The sequence below is a fragment of the Dermacentor silvarum genome, chromosome 5 (genome assembly GCF_013339745.2).
Source record: "Dermacentor silvarum isolate Dsil-2018 chromosome 5, BIME_Dsil_1.4, whole genome shotgun sequence".
Taxonomy (NCBI): Eukaryota; Metazoa; Arthropoda; class Arachnida; order Ixodida; family Ixodidae; genus Dermacentor; species Dermacentor silvarum.
In genome coordinates, this window is record NC_051158.1 from 99,790,918 (window position 1) to 99,811,689 (window position 20,772).

The 20,772-nt window shown below is 42.1% G+C and overlaps 1 protein-coding gene across 1 annotated transcript in view; it reads left to right on the top strand.

The window, feature by feature from the left end:
* Nucleotides 1-20,772, top strand: part of LOC119453641 (oocyte zinc finger protein XlCOF6) — a 791,503-nt gene that overhangs the window by 604,694 nt on the left and 166,037 nt on the right. The gene's annotated exons all lie outside the window — the stretch shown is intronic.

Genomic DNA, 20,772 nt, shown 5'->3' on the forward strand with positions numbered 1-20,772 from the left:
AGCTTGGAATACAAATTTAGCCCCGCTTTTAGAACAAGCAACATATACGCTGCTAGCGCCATTTGGACATAGCTTAATCGGCTCCGAAGGCGGTTTTGCATGTTCTCTGAAGCTGTGATCAAAGCTTCGTGTCGTCCACTTAGTCACCGTCTACGATATCTCCGAAAACAGAGGTTTTCTAAGCCGCACCGGCATCATACACTTCTATTGTAAGCAAGGAGACAACGGAGGCAGTTGAGGCAAGCAATGGACGCGTCACCACGTAATCAAATATGGCAGCGCCCACGTGATCGCCGCGAAAAGGGTCAATATATCGAAGTGGATTAAGGTGCTCTCAAACTGAAAAACAAAGATCCATTGATTGATACTGTCATGGTATTCAGTTTGCACTGTTTTTCATGCTGTGAATTTGTCAGGACATTGTGCTGGCATGTGGACCTTTATTGAGTCAGAGTGTGCAAAATTTATCAGCAGATTATGTACAGCCTTTGGTAAAAGAAATGACTCCTGTAGGAGCACAGATGCTGCTTTTCATTGAGGAGATCATGGGGCTGGAGGACTGTTACGTGCTAGTACTTTATGACATTTTGACCAATGCAGGAGGGGGTGAGCAAGGTATTTCATATGCAGCTCCCATCAGTAACATACTGCATTTCTTTTGACAAAGGCTGTGCATTTAGTATTGTGGCCTTGTGGCTGGTGTGAGAGGTTCATTATTGGCTACGCTTTTGTACCCTACTTTCTCTGCCATGTGTATGACTAGTAGATTAGTTGTGCAATATTCGCATCCCCACTAACTAGGATTTGTAGAATGTATGATAGCTTCTCTTACTGGTTGTACAGTGGGGAATTTTTCTTCATGTGTGTGGCTGGTACATTCAGTTTATGTTCTGTGGGCATGAAAAAATGTGATCTGCTCTATTCATCTCACCTTTTTGTTGCCTTTTGGGTGTAGTAGTCATTTTTCGATTTTTTTTTTTCTTAATACTCTGCCATGTCATTGTCTTCGTGCATGGAAGCATTCCTTTACTGCACTTGAATGACCGGCCTTCACGACGAATTGAATCTTTTCTGGAGGACCATATCAATCACTGTGCTTGATGAGTGCATTGCTAATGTTTATACATATGGTTTCTTTTTGTTTGCACTTTAGTGATAACCTCCTTTGCAGTCGTTTGTTAATAAACAATCTTTCTCTTACTTTTATAGTCTCCTCGGCATTTTATTATCTTCGATGCTCCAATACAATATCAGTGAAGGCACTTTCCAAGTATTATTGCTCATTGGCAGTGTACACCTTAGCTATGATAAATTCATCAGCAACTTTAATATGCGAGCCAGTTCTTAAGATCCATGTGTGCTTTATTTTCCTATGTTGGTTCATCTAAGAAACTGAAAATTCTGGTTCCACTTCTGTTCCATCTTTTTCTGATACAGAGTTCAGACGAATGTTGAATACCTTGAAAAGCCTTTAGTCTGAAAAGCACGTTTTCAAGCCCTTATTGTCTGCAAATTTTTACCGATCATTAAGGTATTTGAATTCTGATTCGGCAGCTCTGATTTGAATTCTGATATGTGCCTCCTCCTCGAGAGAGAGAATTTACGCTTCTTGTTGGCGTAGCCATTTCGACCAGACACACACCAAAGAGAAAACTGCAGCGATTGTGATGATCCCGCACTGTACCCGTGCAGTATCGCGTAGGAGTGTGATTCTAGCCACCCTAGCAGGATGACCACGTATGACTATGGACTGCATTGGCTCAAATCGGTACTTGAACTTGATTTCGTTCGCGGAAAAACCTTGTTCAAAGTGAACATACGATCGTGACAGCTTTAAAGGGCCTTCTAATTTACTACTCAGCAGTTCCAGTTTCAGTTCAATTTTGAGTTCGTTCTCGAAAAGTTCTTTCGTTGAAGCTGAAATATCGAATAAAACGCCTTCGTTATGAAGAGACTTTTTTTGTATTACTTTATATGGGCAGCTGACCCGGAAGTGGAAATCTTCGCTGTGGTGGAAATTTCATTGTAGCGGTTGTTCATTGTAGGGGGATGCGACTGTACATACAATAAGCTGCATGAGCACGTAGACATAATTGTGCATCATGGTGGACAAGTGTGACTATATGCTGTCGTAAACTGCACTGTAAAGTCTTTTCAAAGGATATTCCAGCAGGGTATTATAAGGTGTTTCATTATGTGTCATCATGAGATTGTCTGTTTATGAGACCATGTTTATGTGGTATTTCTTATTGAAGACAGAACAAACTTAGAAGTGCATAGTAAAACTTGCTGCTGGTCTAGTTGGTACATGATAACTAGTGTGAAAAAGACAGGCAATAACCACGGAAGGAAGACTAGAAAGGAAACTGCACATTTGGTATGTTCATGCAATAATGCTAGCCTAGCAGGGCCCTGAGCAGACAAAAGAAAGCCACATAGGTGCCTGTGTATGTGCCTTTTTCTGTACTTTGCCACTTGGCACTTTGTTCATAACGTTTATCAAAGGCTGTGCATGTGGTATTGTGCCTGAACGCTAGCCAGACAAGTTAATTGTTGAAAACATCTTTGTTTTCCTCTTTCTCTACGTGCATGTGTGTCACTCGTATTGGAAAATAATACATTCGCACTCTTACTACACAAGATGTAAACAACTAGGGATATATGAGGTCTGTTCGAAAAGTATCCGACCTTTGGCCGATGAAAAAAAAAACTGGCATAACTGGAGCGTTGGAAACCTATTCACCCTCAGTGTAGTCACCTTGGGACTCCACACACTTCTCCTAGCAGTGCTGCCATTGTTGGAACCATTCCGAGAAGGCCTCTTTCGGAATGGAGTTTAGCTCAGCTGTCGTTGCAGCCATAATGTCCTCTCTTCTTGTCTGAAATCGCGCTCCTTTCAATGGCCTCTTGATTTTGGGAAACAGCCAGAAGTCGCAGGGGGCCATATCAGAAGAGTAAAGAACATGTTGAACTTCAGGAGTCTGGTTTTTCACCAAAAAAAGTCTGAATCAAGTGTGAGAAATGTGCAGGAGCTTTGTCCTGATGGATGTGCCAATTTCCTGTTGACCACAACTCCTGTCTCTTGTGCCGCACAGCATCACATGGACGACGGAGGACATCCCTGTAGTACTCTGTTGATTGTTTGACTCTGTGGTGCGTACTCATGGTGTACCACACTGCGGGACTCAAGGAAAGCAGTCAGCATCACTTTAACGTTGGTGCGCACTTGGCGGGCCTTCTTTGCTCTTGGTGACGTGGAATGCTTCCACTCTTATGACTGGGATTTGGTTTCGGGTCGTACCCGTACACCCATGACTCGTCACTAGTGATTATGGTGTTCGTGAAGTTGGGGTCACTGTTTGTAGAATCCAGCATGTCCTGTGAAACTTTATCACAAAGTTGCTTTTGCTGCACCGTGAGTAGCTTCGGCATGAATTTCGCCGCAACTCTCTTCATGGCTAAATCTTCGGTCACAATGGAATGTGCAGAAAAAGTGTTGATGCCCACCTCTTCCTCAATTTCCTCGGATAGCCACGCGACGGTCCCGCATCACCACAGCGTTCACTTCGGCAATGACCTGGTCATTTCGGCATGTTGATGGCCGACGGGAGCATGGCTCGCTCTCCACCGATGTGCGGTCGTCTTTAAACCGGCTTTACCACTCCTTAATCTTTGTGCTGGTCATAGCATCGCCACCGAAAGCCATCTGATTCTTTCGAATGGTTTCCACTTGGCTGTCGCCCAGTTTCTGGCAAAATTTGATGCAGTAGCGCTGCTTCAGTCGCTCCATCGTTTTACTGCGCACTGCGCACTACCTCACCCAAACGCTGTGTCCCTGCAACTGACGCTATCGGCACGCTGGATAAAATACGCTCATGCGCACGAGGGTTCAAGCTCTGCTGATACAAGCGCGCTTGTTTCATATCCATCAGGTGTTCGAAAAAATGAAATAAGGTCGGATACTTTTCTAACAGACCTCGTATGTTCTTGTTAGTGGCTTTATCTTCGTAAATTTTCTGGCACGTGTGTGACTGGTTCTTTCTGTGTTACTGTTTGTCGCATGATGTAACGTGATCTTGTTATGTTTCATGTCTTTTCTCCAAGTTCTAATACTGGTATTGGTACTTGGATATTTTTTTATTATATTCTGTTCAAGCTTTTTCATTGTCTTGGATGTTCCTTTGCAACAATGTAGAATGTAACTGCGATTAAGAATTTAGTCAGCACTATGTGTTTCACAGTGCGAAATTATGGTTGTGTATAGGGAATGTGCGTTGGTAATTGTTGATATTTGAATGCTTGCACTAATAGCATCTAATCTTGTTTCCGTATCATTACAGTGAAATCTCGATGATACGATCACGGCTAATGCGAATTTCCGGATGATACGAATTTTTATGTGGTCTCGGCCGAGCCCCATTACTTTGTAATGTGCTAGAGAACGGTTGTTACGAATAAATTTTCGACCCGCGTCGGTTGATACGAATAAACGCCACCCCACCGACGGCCATGAAAGACAACAGCATGCAGTCACGCACTTTCTCCCTTTCTCTTTTGGTGCGGAGGCACGGACGCGGCGCCGGACAGCGCGGAGGCCATGACTGGGCGTGAAGAGTTTGAAGCGGTGACGCTTTTGTTGCTTTTGTGCTTTTCCCTACACAGGCATGGGGAAGCGCGGCCACCGCAGCGAGCGAAGGTTCGTGCGGTCTATCACTTTAACGGAAACTGAGCGGCGTAAGCACAGCGCATACAAAGGTCAGAGCCGTGTGGAGATTGCTTTCAAGATACGGTGCGTGCGACAACCCCGACAGCCCGCACTGGCGCAAAGTACAAGAACGCATTTGTTAGCAGAGTAGAAGCCGCTCCCTCCCTCCCTCCCGCGCCGTCTTCCCGCTTTGCTCATTTCGCGTGGGAGTTACGTTGCGCCCGGTTGCAAGATACGCATTTGGTGCCGTAGCACAGTGTCGCCCCCCCCTTCCTCCCTCCCATACCCCCGCGGCCTTTCGCGCGACGGAAGTGCGCGTTTGCTCGCCGCTGTGTGTTCGCTCTTCGCGAAGGCGCGCGTTCCCCACGCGTCTTCACTCGCACATACGGCGCGCGGCGACGATTTTATCGCCCTTGGACTCATGCTCCACTCATACTGAACGCCGCATCCGATGCTCCTCCTCCGCATCCCTCTCGTTGACTCGTTGATCTCCTCTTCCACCGGTGGGAGCACCTCGTTGAGAAGCGTGCTCGCTACCACCCTTGTCGGCGAAATTTTCCCGCGGAAGCCGCATTTTAACCGGTATTTCGTCTCACGCGGCTGCACTGTAAGCGGTATGCGTATACATGGAGTTCTATGGGAGGCTAAACGGGAGGCGGAAAAGGCCGCGTTGTGGCCAGTTCTGCACTATAAACAGTTGTGTTATAAGTGGTCTATACTGTAAATGCTTTTTACGTAGGTGTGCCTGAGTAAGTTCACCTCCGACTCTTTAATTTAGCTAGTTTTAATTGTGTTTCAATGATATGAATTTCGACTGATACGAATATTTTTCGTGACCCCGTGAGATTCGTATAATCGAGATTCCACTGCAACTCGTATTAATTGTGTTGCATGCTCCCAGAGAATGTAGTGGTGGCACTTGAAAACAGTTTCATTATTGCCATTGATTGCACTCATTAGGAGATGTTTTATGAGGGATCTGTATTTTGATCGAGCCGAATGTTATGATGCATGTTCTTAGTTCATGCCTCCACTGATTCAACTACAGTACTAGAAGCCCTGTCGCCACAGATGTGGCACATTTCTCCTGTTATATTTGTATGAGGCCATATTTTGACTGAGCCATGCAATAATATATACACTGTACACAATGCCATCGTTACTACTGCCACCGTGAAACAAACCGAAGACCGGGGCGAGCGACCTGCATGGCCGTCAGTGGTACAAAGCGGCAATGGCTAGAATCGAGACAAAATTCGGCCAGGTATGTGATACTTGTTGACAGTAGTGTAGCCAGTTAGGTGATACATGTTGACAGTATACGTAACCAATCGTTGCTCTGCTGACCCAGAGGCAGGCGGCTGGTGCAGAGGCTGCGTGGTCTCTCGCTGAGGTGGCTTCAACACGCTGGGTCAGCGCTCAGCCATTGTGCGCTACATGGCTGTCACGACAACACAGAATAAAGGCAGCTGATCAGATATTGGGGCATGTACACTGTTTTCTGCTTTAAATGGGAGGCCATACACTTTAGTCTACATATTCAGTTTGAATGGCGTGGGCAGTGCATGCCAGAGTGCGACAAGCGGAGCAGCTTGCCATTATATGGGGATGCGCACCCACCTCTTGTGTCTCGGTCGTCAGCGTAGTGACTAATTGTTTCACATACTGTTGACAGATGTCGCATGCCCAGCCGTAGTCTCATTGCAGTTCCAGCCATTGCCACTTCATGGTGCGGATGGTCATTTAGGCCACTCGCTCTTGTCTTTGGCTTAAGTTTGATGGGGGTGGTACAAGTGGCTAGAGTATGTAGCAATCTTGTTTTCTATCCCTCAGAAAGGTTCTTTCAGAAAGGCACTTGTGTCAGCCTTTTATTGGAGAGTTTCTAAACACAAAATTCACTTCATAGCCTCTGTTCTTTTGTTTTAAACTCCAAGAATTAGCTGTGCTTTGCTTACATTGTTTATACTGTGCAGTAACACATCTTTTTCGGTTAAAATAAGTATAAAAGCACAAGAGCTTTATAAGCCCAGTGGCCTATTTAGATATTGTATGAAGCACCACAAGTATAGCGTACACAATTTATTTTATGCTGTGCACTACCTGTTGTGTTGCATTCTGTTGCCTTGTAAATACAATTATATATTAAGGTACATTGCTAGTTGCATTCTCTACAATGGTCGTCTTCGTGGTGTACATCGATGGAGTGCATTGCTTGTTGTTTGGTAAGGTAGCTCTTGTATTGCGAGACTGCATTCCTGGTTTACCTTTTTGGAAATGTACGTCATCTTATTATTCAGCATTCATCATTGACCCACGTACTTGTTTCTTGGTTATTCATATATTTCAGGCTTAACAAAACAAACAGTGACACAATAAAACAACTTGGGTGATGACAATAAACAAGAGGAAATGCTGAAGCAGCATATGACCACATTATGCAGAGATACGAATTTGTGCTTTGCTTTGTTTTTTAGGCATTAAGCACGTAGTAAATAGGTCAGATGATAAAATACCAGCATAAAACCACAAAATACTTGTAATAATGGTGCTGTTCTACCTAGGCCACCTGATCGCAATTCAAAACCTAATTTCCCGAACATTCTTGTTGTCTCGGGTGGTGCATTCTGTCTAAGAAAAGCTTTTGCTTTTGTAAGCTCAATGTAAAGGGGACACTCTACCGTGCATTTATATGTTTGCGTTGCGAACAACTATGTGATGTAGGAGGTTATCCTTGTCCAGGAGAGTGGTTGTTTTGGCATTCTAATGGCAACCGCAGATGTACCACTCTTCTACTGTTTTGTTAATGGCAACGTCAATTATATTGCAGTTGTTACTAGTAAGCACGCTGTAGTGAAGGACCCAAACTAAATGAGAACTTCAACATGGTCACATTGTGTAACACATGCAGGTATGGTATACAGATATCCGTGCACCAAGTTTGTCATTTAGAAAGAAAATTTCTTAACTAGGTCACAGTGACAAATTTTCTTGCTGCACTGTGGCTCGTGTGCGTATTGTATTTATATGATTCTTATCAAGGATATCATGCAAACTTCTGTGCCATGGCAACGTGGAATGAAAAGCTTGTTTTATTTAGGTGAAGCGACAGGAGATGTAAGCAGTACACTCCTCCTCTCACTTCAATAACTTTAATTGTGCTAAGTTTTATTTTTTTAAGAAAGTATGTTTAGATTTTATCAACCTGTTCACTAAGCAATCACATATATAATGATATAATAATAATATATAATGAGCAATTGAGAACGGTCGACCAGTTGTGTTTGTCTTTTCTGAGATCACCCTCAAGAGTGATTGGATGAGCAAAAGGCTCAATATTAGCCCTAGCATCTGTGCATTCTGACTTTGGCACTTCGTAAGTGCAGTTTTGTTTTCATTGTGCAGGGGCAATTTATTTGTCCTCTGCTACAAACTGCCGAGGATGAGAAGTCGCAGCAGGGACACCTCCACCGCTATGATTTCTGTGACTATGAAACTGGAAAACTATTCTGTCTTAAAACGCACACCATGGTCGACACAGGCGAGCGTTCATTTAAATGCCATTTGTGCCTGCAGAGCTTTTCACATAGATGCAACCTGAATGATCACTTGCACATCCACTCAGGCGAGCGGCCATGTCAGTGCCCGTCGCACCCTCAAACCTTTGTAAGTGGCAGCCATCTCAAGAGGCATTTGTACATCCACGCAGGTACCGCTGTACCATCTGCTCCAGTTCGTTTGTGCGGGCTGATAACCTGGCTGAGGATATATATGAAAACACAGCAACCAGATCCGCAGATCCAGTAACCAACTAGCCCGCCTCACTGCTTTAACTGTTATCAATGATGCTCGGCTTCTGGCAAAACAGCAACGAGGTGTTTCTATTCCGCTTCTCTCTTATAATAATGAACCCATTAAAAAAAATTCCTTCCGTAAAGTGCTTCCCAGAGGGCTTTTCTTTACTTCCATTGTGGGTCGGGTTTGGAAGTTAACCAAAGATCAGTAGGCCGGTTGGCTTTGGGAGCCCACGGTAATACCACAAATGAGGCAGTGCAGGGTGACATGGGTTGGGCCTCTTTTGAAGTCGGAGAAGCACAGAGCAAAATTAGTTTTGAAGAAAGGCTCAGGAACATGGATGAAAATAAATGGGCGGCTAAAGTGCACAAGTATCTCTACATGAAAAGCATGGACACAGAATGGAGGAAGAGGTCAAGGAAGTTGGCAACCAAGTACAGGATAATCTAAACTGTAAATAGACAACCAGGAATCATCAGAAAGAAAGTGAGAGAAATAGAGACCGTGAATTGGATGCAAAGAATGGAAATAAAAAGGGACAATGGAGATTTACAAGAATGAGAAGAAAGAAATTAGAAGGGAAAATTTGTACGATAACACAAAGGGCAGTGCCTTGCTATTTGAGGCTCGAGCCGGTTGCCTAAGGACGAAAACATATCGGAACAAATATTCGGAACTAGATGAGACATGTGTATGCTGCAGTAAAGATCCAGTGACCACTCAGCACATCCTAATGGAACGCGACGGGATCCACCCAGCGAGAACCGTAGGTAACCTGCAACTCCCAGAAGCACTTGGGTTTAAAGTGGAAGGAAACATCAACAGATCAGCCGTAGAGATAAGCAAGAGATGATTAGAGTACTGGTGGAAAAAAAGCAGGGAAAAGATGGATACGACCTGATCTCTTAAAATCATAGGTAGCGGTACAAGGTAAATTTTTGAAAAAGAATAATGAGAGGTATACAGAAATGCTAGATAAAGAACATGTATAGTATACCTGATTAAATCAAGCAGGCTAGTTGACTATTTGTCGCCGCCCATTTCAAAGGGGATGCCAATAAATCATCATCATCATGTGAAACAAATTTAGGTGGGGCCTGGTGGAGGAATGTGAAAGAGCAATTTATAGTACATTATAAAAACCGAACTGCATGTTGCTTTTATTAAGTGTTAATTTTCAGTGATAGGAAAGACCAGTGAGCTGAGGTAAGACAGTTTGTGGGTTCCTTGTTGTTTTGGATCTAAATGTAACCTATTCTTCGTCTTGCGGGCATTGCCTTTTCTGCATTGACCATTCCTTTGCTTTACACAATAATCGGAAACTGAGAAGTAAACAGAATCCTGTCCCACGTTTGCATCCATTTGTCATTATCAAATTTTCAAAAAGCATTCAAACAATTCCAACTGACTATGTACTTTTCATTTATTTCCCACTTGAAACTCAAGTAATCCGTGTATGCTACACCATGTTATGAGAATTACCCTAGTGACGATGGACTGATACGGAGACAACTCAAACTGCAGTCCTCAGCGAAACTACCATGCAGTACCTTGTTCATTATGATGTTGATGACAGTTATTTCCGGATAATGCCAATAATGTTGCTTCCATCCAATATTTATCCGTCAAATTATATTGCCTTGGGACTCTGGCTTATTGAGATGTTTATTCTCTTCAGTTCTTTTGTGCTAAGGTGAAATTTTTACAATGTAACGTTTCCTGCAGATGCTTCAATAATCGGCTGTTCTTCACCATTAAGGTATTACTTATTTATTGAGATGTTCTGTCATGCTATCTTGTGCTCCCTATATTTTTTTTGGACCACCAAGCTGCTTGTTACACTGCTAAGCAAGAGATTGCGGGGTTCAAGTCTTGGCCACAATTCATTGGGGGGAAAAAAGGAGAAACGCTTATGAGCAACACATTAGCTGCAACATACAGCAACTCAGGTGGTCAAAAAGAATCTGGAGTATCTCACTGCTGCGTGCCTCATAATTATATGATGGTTTTGGCATGTAAAATGTTAGAGTTGAAATAATTCTAATCCTCTTTTATTCTTGCTACAACATGTTTCAGGACATTGTGGCAGTATGTTGAGTTTTATTGAAAAATACTGCATAAGGTTTCAATAAGGTATTTATGTAGAGCACAGATGTTGCTTTGTCATTAAAGAGTTTAGTGCTTGAAGCTGTGAAGAGTCAGTACTGAGCCTCTCTCATGCTTTGAGTGATCCTACACATCAAGAGGCGAACAAGGCATTTCATATTGAGCTGCCATCGTTAAGATAGCGACTTTCTTTGATAAAGGCAGTCCATTTAAGTATTGCCAGTATGAGAAGTTAATCCTTTGAATAATTTCGTTTTAAGACTTTCTGGGCTTACATGTGTTGCACCTTTTGATGAAGTATGTTATTTACTCATTGCCATTGTGTAGCGCTTGAGGATTTTGCGACAGGTTTTTTTAGTGGCGGTAGCTTTGTGGATCTTTCTTCGTCTGTGAAGGTGAAGCATTTCGTCCTTCTGTGGCGTGATAAGGTACTTTTTCTTTAATCTCACATATTTATTGCTTGCTTGCATCTTATGCATAAAGCGTATACATAAAACTCCTTGGAAGAGACTTTTTTTTTTCTTACTATTTTTGAGCCTTGTCATTGTCTTGTTGCATGTGAGCATTTTTTAACAGCAAAAGAATGAACCCTCTTCACAAAGAATACACCGTCTTTCTGGAGGATGATATAAATCACTGTGCGTGGCGAGTGCACAGTAATGTTGCTAATATTTTTTCGTTTTGCTTGCACGTATTGCAGTAACCTCCGACTTGGTTATTAGCATAAAAAAATATTTCTGCCTAGCTTTGCTCTCTGTAACATTTTGCCTATTTTGTGTGCCCTTTACAGCTTCAGTGTTGCCAACTGACAACTTTACTAAATTTTTAAATGCGAACCATTATATAGGAAGCTGAAGGATCACCTGTTCATTCACATGGGCAAGTGATCATACCGCTAGATTGTTCACTTGGGCAGAAGTATGAAAATGCAGACTGTGATACTGCTGAGGAGGTCACTGGGCATGAAAATTTCCATATGCGTTAAATGCAATCCGAATAGGGAATCCACATACCTATTATAGTTCTTGTGCATCTGGAAGCACAAGTGTCACCATATCCTTTATTGTATTGAGCTGTTGATTTACTACAAGGCATGCTTCAGCATAATGTAGCAAGTTATAGGGACATTTCAGTGCGTAACTGTGACATATTAATGTGGTATTCCTTTAGGCGAAAGACTCAACAAAGCTATTCCATCAGCTATTCCTTCAGTAAACCAGTGTGTGTAGCAAAGTGTTCAATCATGATACATTCTGATTGTTAAGTCACCGAAACATGTCAGTGTTCTCCAAATGAACTGCTGCCTCTTTTATCAAATAATTCTGAAATCATTAATGTTTACAGTGCAAAAAAAAAAAAAAAAACGGAATTGCGTGTTGTCTTTCTACCCTCTTGGTGTCTGCACTTGTTGGAAAGTCTTGTTTGTTGAGGTTCATAATTATGTGGATTCCTTCTGTTTGACCTGACAGGACTTTTAACCCTTTCGGTGACAGTTTCTTTCAGAGGTGATGCACCAGCAGGGTCAAGTTTTAACAGCGGAGCTGTTTAAGCTGGCCATAAGTCCGTTACGCTTAACAGAAAATGTGGGCTGGTCCTGGTGGTTGTGCAGACAGGGTCCAAGAGCATTGGCAGATACCCCTGTGAACTAGTGAAGCTGAGCCTGGCTAAGTCTAGCTAAGCATGGTTGGGACTACTTAAGCTTAGCCATCGATAGCCAATCAATAGGTAAGCGATAAAATCAATAAATTGGGAAAATGCTGTGACTTGGTAGCACTTAGCCTAGCCTAAATACGTGGCCAATACCTTGCAATAGCCAATTGACAGCCAATCAATAGCTGATCGATCAGTAATCAACAATTCTGGAAATAATGGGGATAAATTAATTGTAGTGCTTAGCCTAGCCCAAAGCCGGACTAGCTAGGTGCCCATCGGCTCCGCGTCTCTTTAGCATTGCGCCTCCAGTGCAAGCTACGCTTTTTAGTTTCTTAGATATTTGTAAGAGACACACCGTATATTTCTGGTTATTTGAGGGCAGGACTGACACGAATGACAAATGCTTCTTGGTGTGGTCCTAATATTACTATGTACGTCAGTGACGGTGGGACTGACGTACACATGACGTTACACGGTGGCAGTGCGTCAGGATGCTGAAAGGAATGGTGATGAACATGAACTGTGTGGTGCACTCGAAGAAGCCCTTTCCTCATTTTTCTTGCATGTTTTAATGCGTTAACATTCTCACCTTTGGGGGCCAACCATCGTCTATATATGTATGTTTCTATCTAATCATTCCCGTGTACCTGCTTCACTGGGTAGTCCATGGACGAATGGGTTAGTGCATCAGTATGCTGCACTAAGGGAAAGGTTTAAAACCATTACAAATTTTTCTTCGCTGCTGTGTAGTATGTGTATGCCTGTATGTTATTATCGAAGAAATGGAAATTTTGTCATCTCCATGACAACTGACTGAAACCTTGGCTGAGGTGGCAGCTCATGATATCACTGTACTCCACGTCCTCGACTTAAATGATTTTATAGCTGAAACTTTATTTGTTAAAAAGGTTCACATTTTAGAACATGGTCATTGGGCGATCATGTGATGTAAATATATTGAGGAAATCCGACAGGTCGACCAGCTGTGCTTTGATGTTTTCTGAGATTCCCCTCGAGATACTGGACTAGCGAAATGATGCATTATTAGCACTAGCATCTGTGTGTTCGGATTTTGGCATTTCATAATTGCAGTTTTGTTTTCAATATGCAGGATCAAGGCATCCATCCTCTACTACATTTACCGAAGATGAGTCACAGCATTGATACCTCCACCTCTGTGACTTTGAGACTGAAAAACTGGGAAACTGTTCTGTCTGAAAACGCACATCAGGGTCCACATAGATGACCAGCCATCTCGATGCCCCTCGTGCCCTCAGACTTCTTGATCATATATCACTGCACCATCTGTTACAAGTTCTTTGTGTTGGCCAATCACTTGCAGTAACTTTATGGAAACACTGCACCACAGTGCCTCGGAGTAGGCAGCATAAGGTTGATGTACTTATTTAGGGGCGTGCGAATAGTGATATTGAGACCAAATCAAATACGAATCCAATAATGGCAGAAGCAAATCAAAGTGAATGTGGAATACTTTTCGAGTAGCTTTAGAATGCTGAACAACCGTTTTCACAATTACTATAAAACGATGTTCATATCCTGTATTTAAGGTTAGCAAGTTGTCACTACATAGTATGTTATGAAGCGTTGTTTAATAAAAGCCAAATGGTGCATTTGAATTAAAGTAGTAGTTTGTCGCATGCAAAGGGTTCTTAAGAGTGCAAATGACTGCGGTACAGCCTGTAAAGTATGGCTGCCTAGGTACTGTAGCCTGCTCCACTACACAAGTTCTCGGTTCTCAAGCAAAGGTGAAAATTTACCGCATTTTTTCTCTTTTTATTTTATTTGGATGCAGTTAACCTTTTGAACTATTATGGAATGGCATTAAAAGGTTAAAAGGACAGGAAACCCATCCATTACCCCTGGTCAATGAACAAGGAAACAGCTAGGAGACCAGGCCAACATTCTCGATTCGACCGGGTGTCTAGCTCGATCCATATTCCAATAATTTCTTAAACACGGACAAATAGCTGAACGCAAAGTACTCGACTAAGTGCACACAAAATTACCCTTATAAGTTTCCTTTTAGTATCACCGAGTTAACAGCTTCCTTGAACTCTGCACCAGGAGCTGACAGAATTGTGCACGACATGATTTTAAAAACCTCCACACAGACACACAAAGGACACTCCTTGTACGTTTTAATAAAATTTGTACTGCCGGGTACCTTCCATCTGCATGCAAGGAAAACATTGTCATTCCGATTTTGAAACGGGGTAAGCACCCTCATTATTACAAGTAACCATCCAATAGCCCTCACAAGTTTATCTGCAAACTCTTGCCATCTAGTTCTTTATTTCTGGCTTGCTGTGTATTGTATGATGACATTATAGTAGCATGAGGGAACTTTTTTAAATTATATTAATCATATATAGTGTGCAAATTTTTATCAGGTATTGTATGTACAGCCTTTTTCACAAGAAATGAAGCCAATAGGAGCACAAGCGCTGCTTTGTCGTTGATGAATTCTTTGTGCTGGAATGCTGTGATGATTTGAGTACTCTTTGATGCTTTGACAAACACAGCAGGAAGCCTACTACATTTCTTCTTCAGATGTCATGAAGAACATAATGGCTTTTACTTTTGAAAAAGCCTGTGCAATAAGTGTTATGCAATGTGGCCGGCGTAAGATGTTCATTTTTGACGACACTGTTGTTCCCCGCTTTCTCTACCTACGTGGGGTATCACTAGAGGATGAAAAATGCTGCAGTCTCATCCCCACTATCTAGTATTTGAAGAATGTGTGATGGCTTTCTTTAGTTTTCTTTTTTTAAGCTGGTTTCTTCCATATTATTTCTAGGTACATGATAAGATGTTGTCTTTTCTATTCATCTCGCAAACCTCGCCATGGTGGCTTAGCTGCTATTGTGTTGCGCTGCTAAGCACGAGGTCATGGGATCAAAAGTCGGCCGTGGCAGCCACATTTGATCGAGGCGAAATGTGAAAATGCCGGTGTGCTGCATTGGATGCACATCAAAGGGAAACTATATTGAAATATTCTCATTTTCAAGTGGTATTGACACTCCTATCACCGGTAGGGTGGTTCAGTTGGATTAGAAAGTCATCACTAACTTTAAATAGCCGATAAGCGAAGTATCGAAACTGAAACGGGTAGTTGCTTCGTTTGACGTCTGCGATGAGTTGATGATTGTGGATCCTACATTGCCATAATGTAAACACGCGTGGTGCTTACACCAAAAAAGCGGAGCTGGCGATGTCTTCTGACCACACGGGGAGCTTTTCCATCTCTTTCAAACTAGATAGTGGCGATTCAACGATGACTTCAGAGACGACATGAGCGCTGAAGGATTGCCGTTTGCTTTTGACCTTCCACGTGATGCAGCTAACATGCCCCGAGCTCTATGCATTGTGCTGCGGCAAGATGACGAGAAGCACCGGTTTTTAGTCTTTAAAAACGATGATTGTCGGCCGTCGTCTTGTTGAAAGAGGAGCAGCTTCGTCGCTTCTGGGTGAGGTGACGGTGTAGCTCTGACATCAGAAACACTAGGTGGCCAGTAAAAATTCATACATTTGTTGGCATGAGTCGGTAACATGCTGCTGATTTTTAAAATTCATTTTTGGGAATACTAAATGACATGCAGTCACATCGCTTGACACAGATAATCAGGGTGCGACAAAGCAAATATATTCTACATTTTATTAATGTCAGTGGACATAAATCACCGGAGTTGCCTTTACAGATCCCCAGGTGGTCAAAATTAATCCACAGTCCCCTACTACGGCGCACCTCATAATCAGCTTGTGGTTTTGGGAAATAAAACCGTACAATTCAATTATCATAGAATCACATATTTATTACTTGTTGGATCTAATAGGTGTACTCATTTTTGGAGCCCCTTTCTTGTGGCTCTGTTCAAGACGTGTCATTGTCTTGCACGTAAACATTCGTTTACAGTAATTGAATGATCTGTATTCATTATGAATGACTGTTTTCGAGCATTATATAATTTTTGAAGCTTAGTGATTGTAATTATTGTTTATGTGTTTTCTGCTTGCTTGCGCTCGTATACAAATAGGCTTCTTTGCAATTTGTTAAAAACCCAATCCCCTCTTTATACCACTATATTTGCATTTCATTGTGTTTGTGCTCCAGAGAAGTTAAGTGATAGCACTTGGAAGTTCATTTATTTTTGCCATTGAGTGCACTTTTTATGAGGTATTCAACAGCATTCAACATTGAGCAGAGTTTCCTATTCATTCTTCCTTTCGTTCAATTGTGGAAGCAGAAGTTCTTTCACCGTGAGCCATGTTTCTCCAGCAATATTTGTATAAAGTTGTATTTTGACAGCCATGCAATGATAAATACACTGGACACAATGTTATGTGCATGCTGGTAGAGTACGGGCCAGTCCTGTTTCTATATCTCAAAAGATTCTCCAGAATCGCCTTTGTGTTGTTGAAAGAGCACCTTCGTTGCTTCTGGACGAGGTGACGGTGTAACCTCTGACATCACAAACACAAGGCGGCCAGTAAAAAGTCATACAGCAATTAGAGAGTTCCTAAAAACTAAAATAACTTCATAGCATGTGTTCTCTTGTTCTAATCTTGAATAATTACCTGTGCGTTGCTTACTATGTTTATACCATGCAATAATGCACCTGTTTGGGTAAGACAAACATGAGAGCATATGAGCACTTAAGCACAGTGGCCCGTTAAGATGCGGTAAGAAGTAGTAGACACCTTACACAATTTATTTGATGCTATGCAATATCTGTTGTTTTCTATTCGTTTGTGTGGTAGAAGCAATAGTTTCCTATGGTGCATTGTTAGTTGCATTCTTCACAGTAGACATGACTGTGGAATGCATTGATGGAGTGCATTGCTTATTCTTTGTTGAGGTAGCTGTGACATTGTGAGACAACGTGCCTGGTTTACCTTGCCACTTTTAAATAATTTCACCTGCACTTATTGAAAGTGTTACTGTGCATTGGCTGTGGTAAAAAGAACAAACTTTAATGAGAACGCCAACATGATTCACAATGGGTAACAAAGGCTAACACTATGGTGTACAAATGTCTGGGCATCAAGTAAGTCATTTCAAGAGAATGTATCCTAAATGGCTGACAATTACATAAATTTATATCTGCACTGTTTTGCATGCAGTATTCTTTGTGATAAATTAAGCATTGTGATAGCATTAAGCTTTCAGTACAGCGTGAAAAATTTCCATAATACAAAACTTTTTTTCTTTTTTTTTGTGAAAGTATGTTTGCATTTCACAAACCTGGCCATTAAAGAATTGCATATTCCCTCCTTAGTGCTGTGTGCACACCAAGATAGTGCATGAAAAGCAAAAGCAATGATGAAAATAATATTTAAAACATGTTGCGTACACCATGATAAGCCTCTGGTTGGCCCTGTGCTGCAAGTTTGAATATTAGGTAGAATGTTCCAAGTGTGAGGTGCAAAGTGTTTTAGTAAAATGACTTGGGTAGACGACAGCTGGGTGCTTGCTTTCAATGGCAGTATGCCATGTAGTGCGGGCCTGCTTTTTTGACTGTTTTTGACAATGTTTTTGACAGGCATATTTTTGAAGTAGCTAGTAGGGCTTTCCAAATATGCTGTACCTGAAATAGCGGAGGGTTCCATACCTGAGCTGCCTGTAGAGAGTTCTCTATGTAGTCCACATTCTATACACTTGAATTGGGTGAATTGAAAATTTTCAAACCAATAATCCCTAGTTTTACGTTTTTTCATGATCGTGAAGATGCAATAAATGTGCTGAAACTCAATTTCCAGTGCAGAATATTAATTGGTGCCTGAAGGGATATGAATATTGCGGAACAGTGGTTTGTTGACAATTTTTTTAGATTACCCTCAAGAAGACAGGACTAAGAAAAAGCTCATCATTAGCATTAGAGCCTGTGTGTTCTGATTGTGGCATTTCTTAAATGCAATTTAGTTTTCACTGGCAGGATCAAAGCATTCATCCTGCCCATCAACTACTGCGGATGACAAGTCACAGCAAGTGAACCTCCACCGCTGTGATAGCTGCGAATATGAAACTGGAACACTGACCAATCTGAAAACACATCAGGCTCCACATAAAGGAGCGGCCATTTCAATGCCATTTGTGCCCTCAGAGCTTCTCAGCAAGATTATCCTGATAGGCATTTGCGCATGCACTCAGGCGAGAAGCCATTCAGTGCCCTTCGTGCTCTCTGAGCTTCTCGCAAAAGTGTCATCTTAACACACACCTGCGTGTCCACCCTGGTGAGAGGCCGTTTAAATGTGATTTGTGCCCTAAGAGCTTTGCACACAGATACAACCTGAATGTTCATTTGCGCATACACTCAGGAGAGCGACCATATCAGTGCCCCTCATGCCCTCAGACTTTTGTGCAGAGGAGCTACTTGAAGGTACACCTACGCATGCACTCAGGCGAGCGCCCATACCGCTGCACCATCTGCTCCAAGTCCTTTTTCCGGGCTTATCACTTGAAGGGACATATGAAAAACAGCACCATGACAACCCTGAGTAAGTCACCAGCCCTGTAGGTGGCGTTAGTATCAAGCAGAGTCTAAAGTTATGAATCTACATACCTGCGCAGTATGCTGCATGGCATTCTGGCGCATCAGGAAGAAGTGTTGATGTGGACTTCACAAGATGTTTCAGCATAATCTAACAAGTTGCAGGGAGAGGGGCTGATATTGCTTTCATTACACCAACCATATTCCTGCGGTATCCCTTCATGTGCAGGCATAACAAATTAAGAAGCGATCATCCCTCAACTTTGGCTTCAAAACATTGCCGTTTCCAGTGAGATAGTCGGGATACATTCGGACTGTTAGGCCAGTCATTGGGACTTGGTCTGCTCTGAATATATTGCTGCCTAAATGAACACTTGTAAGTTAAATGGTCCCTCACCAGGTTTGGGCATTTCTAACAAACAAGCATGATGCATTGGATGCGCATGACAAGCGAACTGTGAAATCATTCCGCAGCACTAAGACAACTCAAATTTAAATGAACGCCTGTGTGCCTTTCCTCTGGCGGGGGCCCCACATTTAGGTGGGGAATCAAGGTCACACACATAAGGTCCTCACAAATTGCAGTCAACGTCCGATTGTTTGGACTTTGTAGGGACTGCAAAAATGTCCAAAAAATTGTGTAGTCTGAAAAAGAAATCTATGGCTTTTGCAGCACTGAAGGGCTCAAATTTCCACGGAGACGTCCGAAATTGCTCTGAAGTCCTGCCAGTGCACTTATTTAGTGTATCGGTGCCCGTACTGTGACAGGAAATGGCGGGTGTGTGTGCACATGTTTTTATATGTATTTCTTTTTTTTCCTGTCTTGAAATAAGAGGTAGTCTGCGTAATTTCACTGTGCTATGGGGTTCACCTTAGTGAAGGTGTAATAACAGAAAAACTTGATTTAAAATATGATCCTCTGCATCAATACAAAATAGCATCTTGTTCATAGCAATGCTTATTCCACGCAATCCATTTGTTATATATCAAAGTACATTAAGTTGCTCTCAAGCTGATGAACCATTCATTCCATCCTTTCAACCATCCTTCCAACCAATCCATTCATTCAACTGTCGTGGTCTCTAGTCACTTTTTTTCTTGCTTGTCGATTGTGTGAGGAACATAGTAGCATCAAGCGGACCTTTATTGAGTTTCATAAGCTATAGATGTCATCCTATGCTAAACGAAATGAAGACTGTAGGAGCCCGAATGCTACTTTCTCATTAGGTCTCATTAGGAGGACTGTTAGGCGCTAGTACTTTGACATTTTGACCAATGCAGGTGTGGGCAAACAAGGCATGGCATAATCGGCTCCCATCTATAACATAGTGTTTCTTTTTGACAAATTTAGTATTGTACCTTGTGGCTGGTGTGCGAAGTTCATTATTGGCAACACCTTTGTTCCCTACTTTCTCTGCCTGCATGTGTATCACTAGTACTAGATAGAATGCTATATTCACATCCCCGTTATGTAGGACTTGTAGAATGTGTGGAGAGCTTTTGTTTGTGGTTGTACATTTGTGATTTTTTTTTCATGTGTTCTGTGGGTATCAAAGGGGGGATGTTTTCAATCGCATTTTATTGCCAGTTGGATATAGGATCTTTTGTTTGGAATTTTTTTCTCTTTATAGTTTGAGCCCTGACATTGTCTTTCTGCACGTAAGCCTTCCTTTACAGCAGTTCAATGATTGCCTTCACTAATAATTGACACTGTCTTTTCTGGAGTATTATCATTGATGAGGCATCACTAAATTTTTTTATATGGTTTCTTTTTGCTTGCACTTAGTCACGACCTCCGTTGCAACTGTTTGTTAATAATATAATCTAACTGTTTCTTATTTTTATAGTCAGCATGTTATTCTCTTCGATGGTCCAAGAGAATATCAGTGTTAGCACTTGCAAGATTTATTTCTTATTGCCATTGAATGCATTTGCTATGACAGATTTCATCAGCACTTCAATGCATGAGCCAGTTCTTAAGATCCACGTGTGTTTTCTTTTTTCATT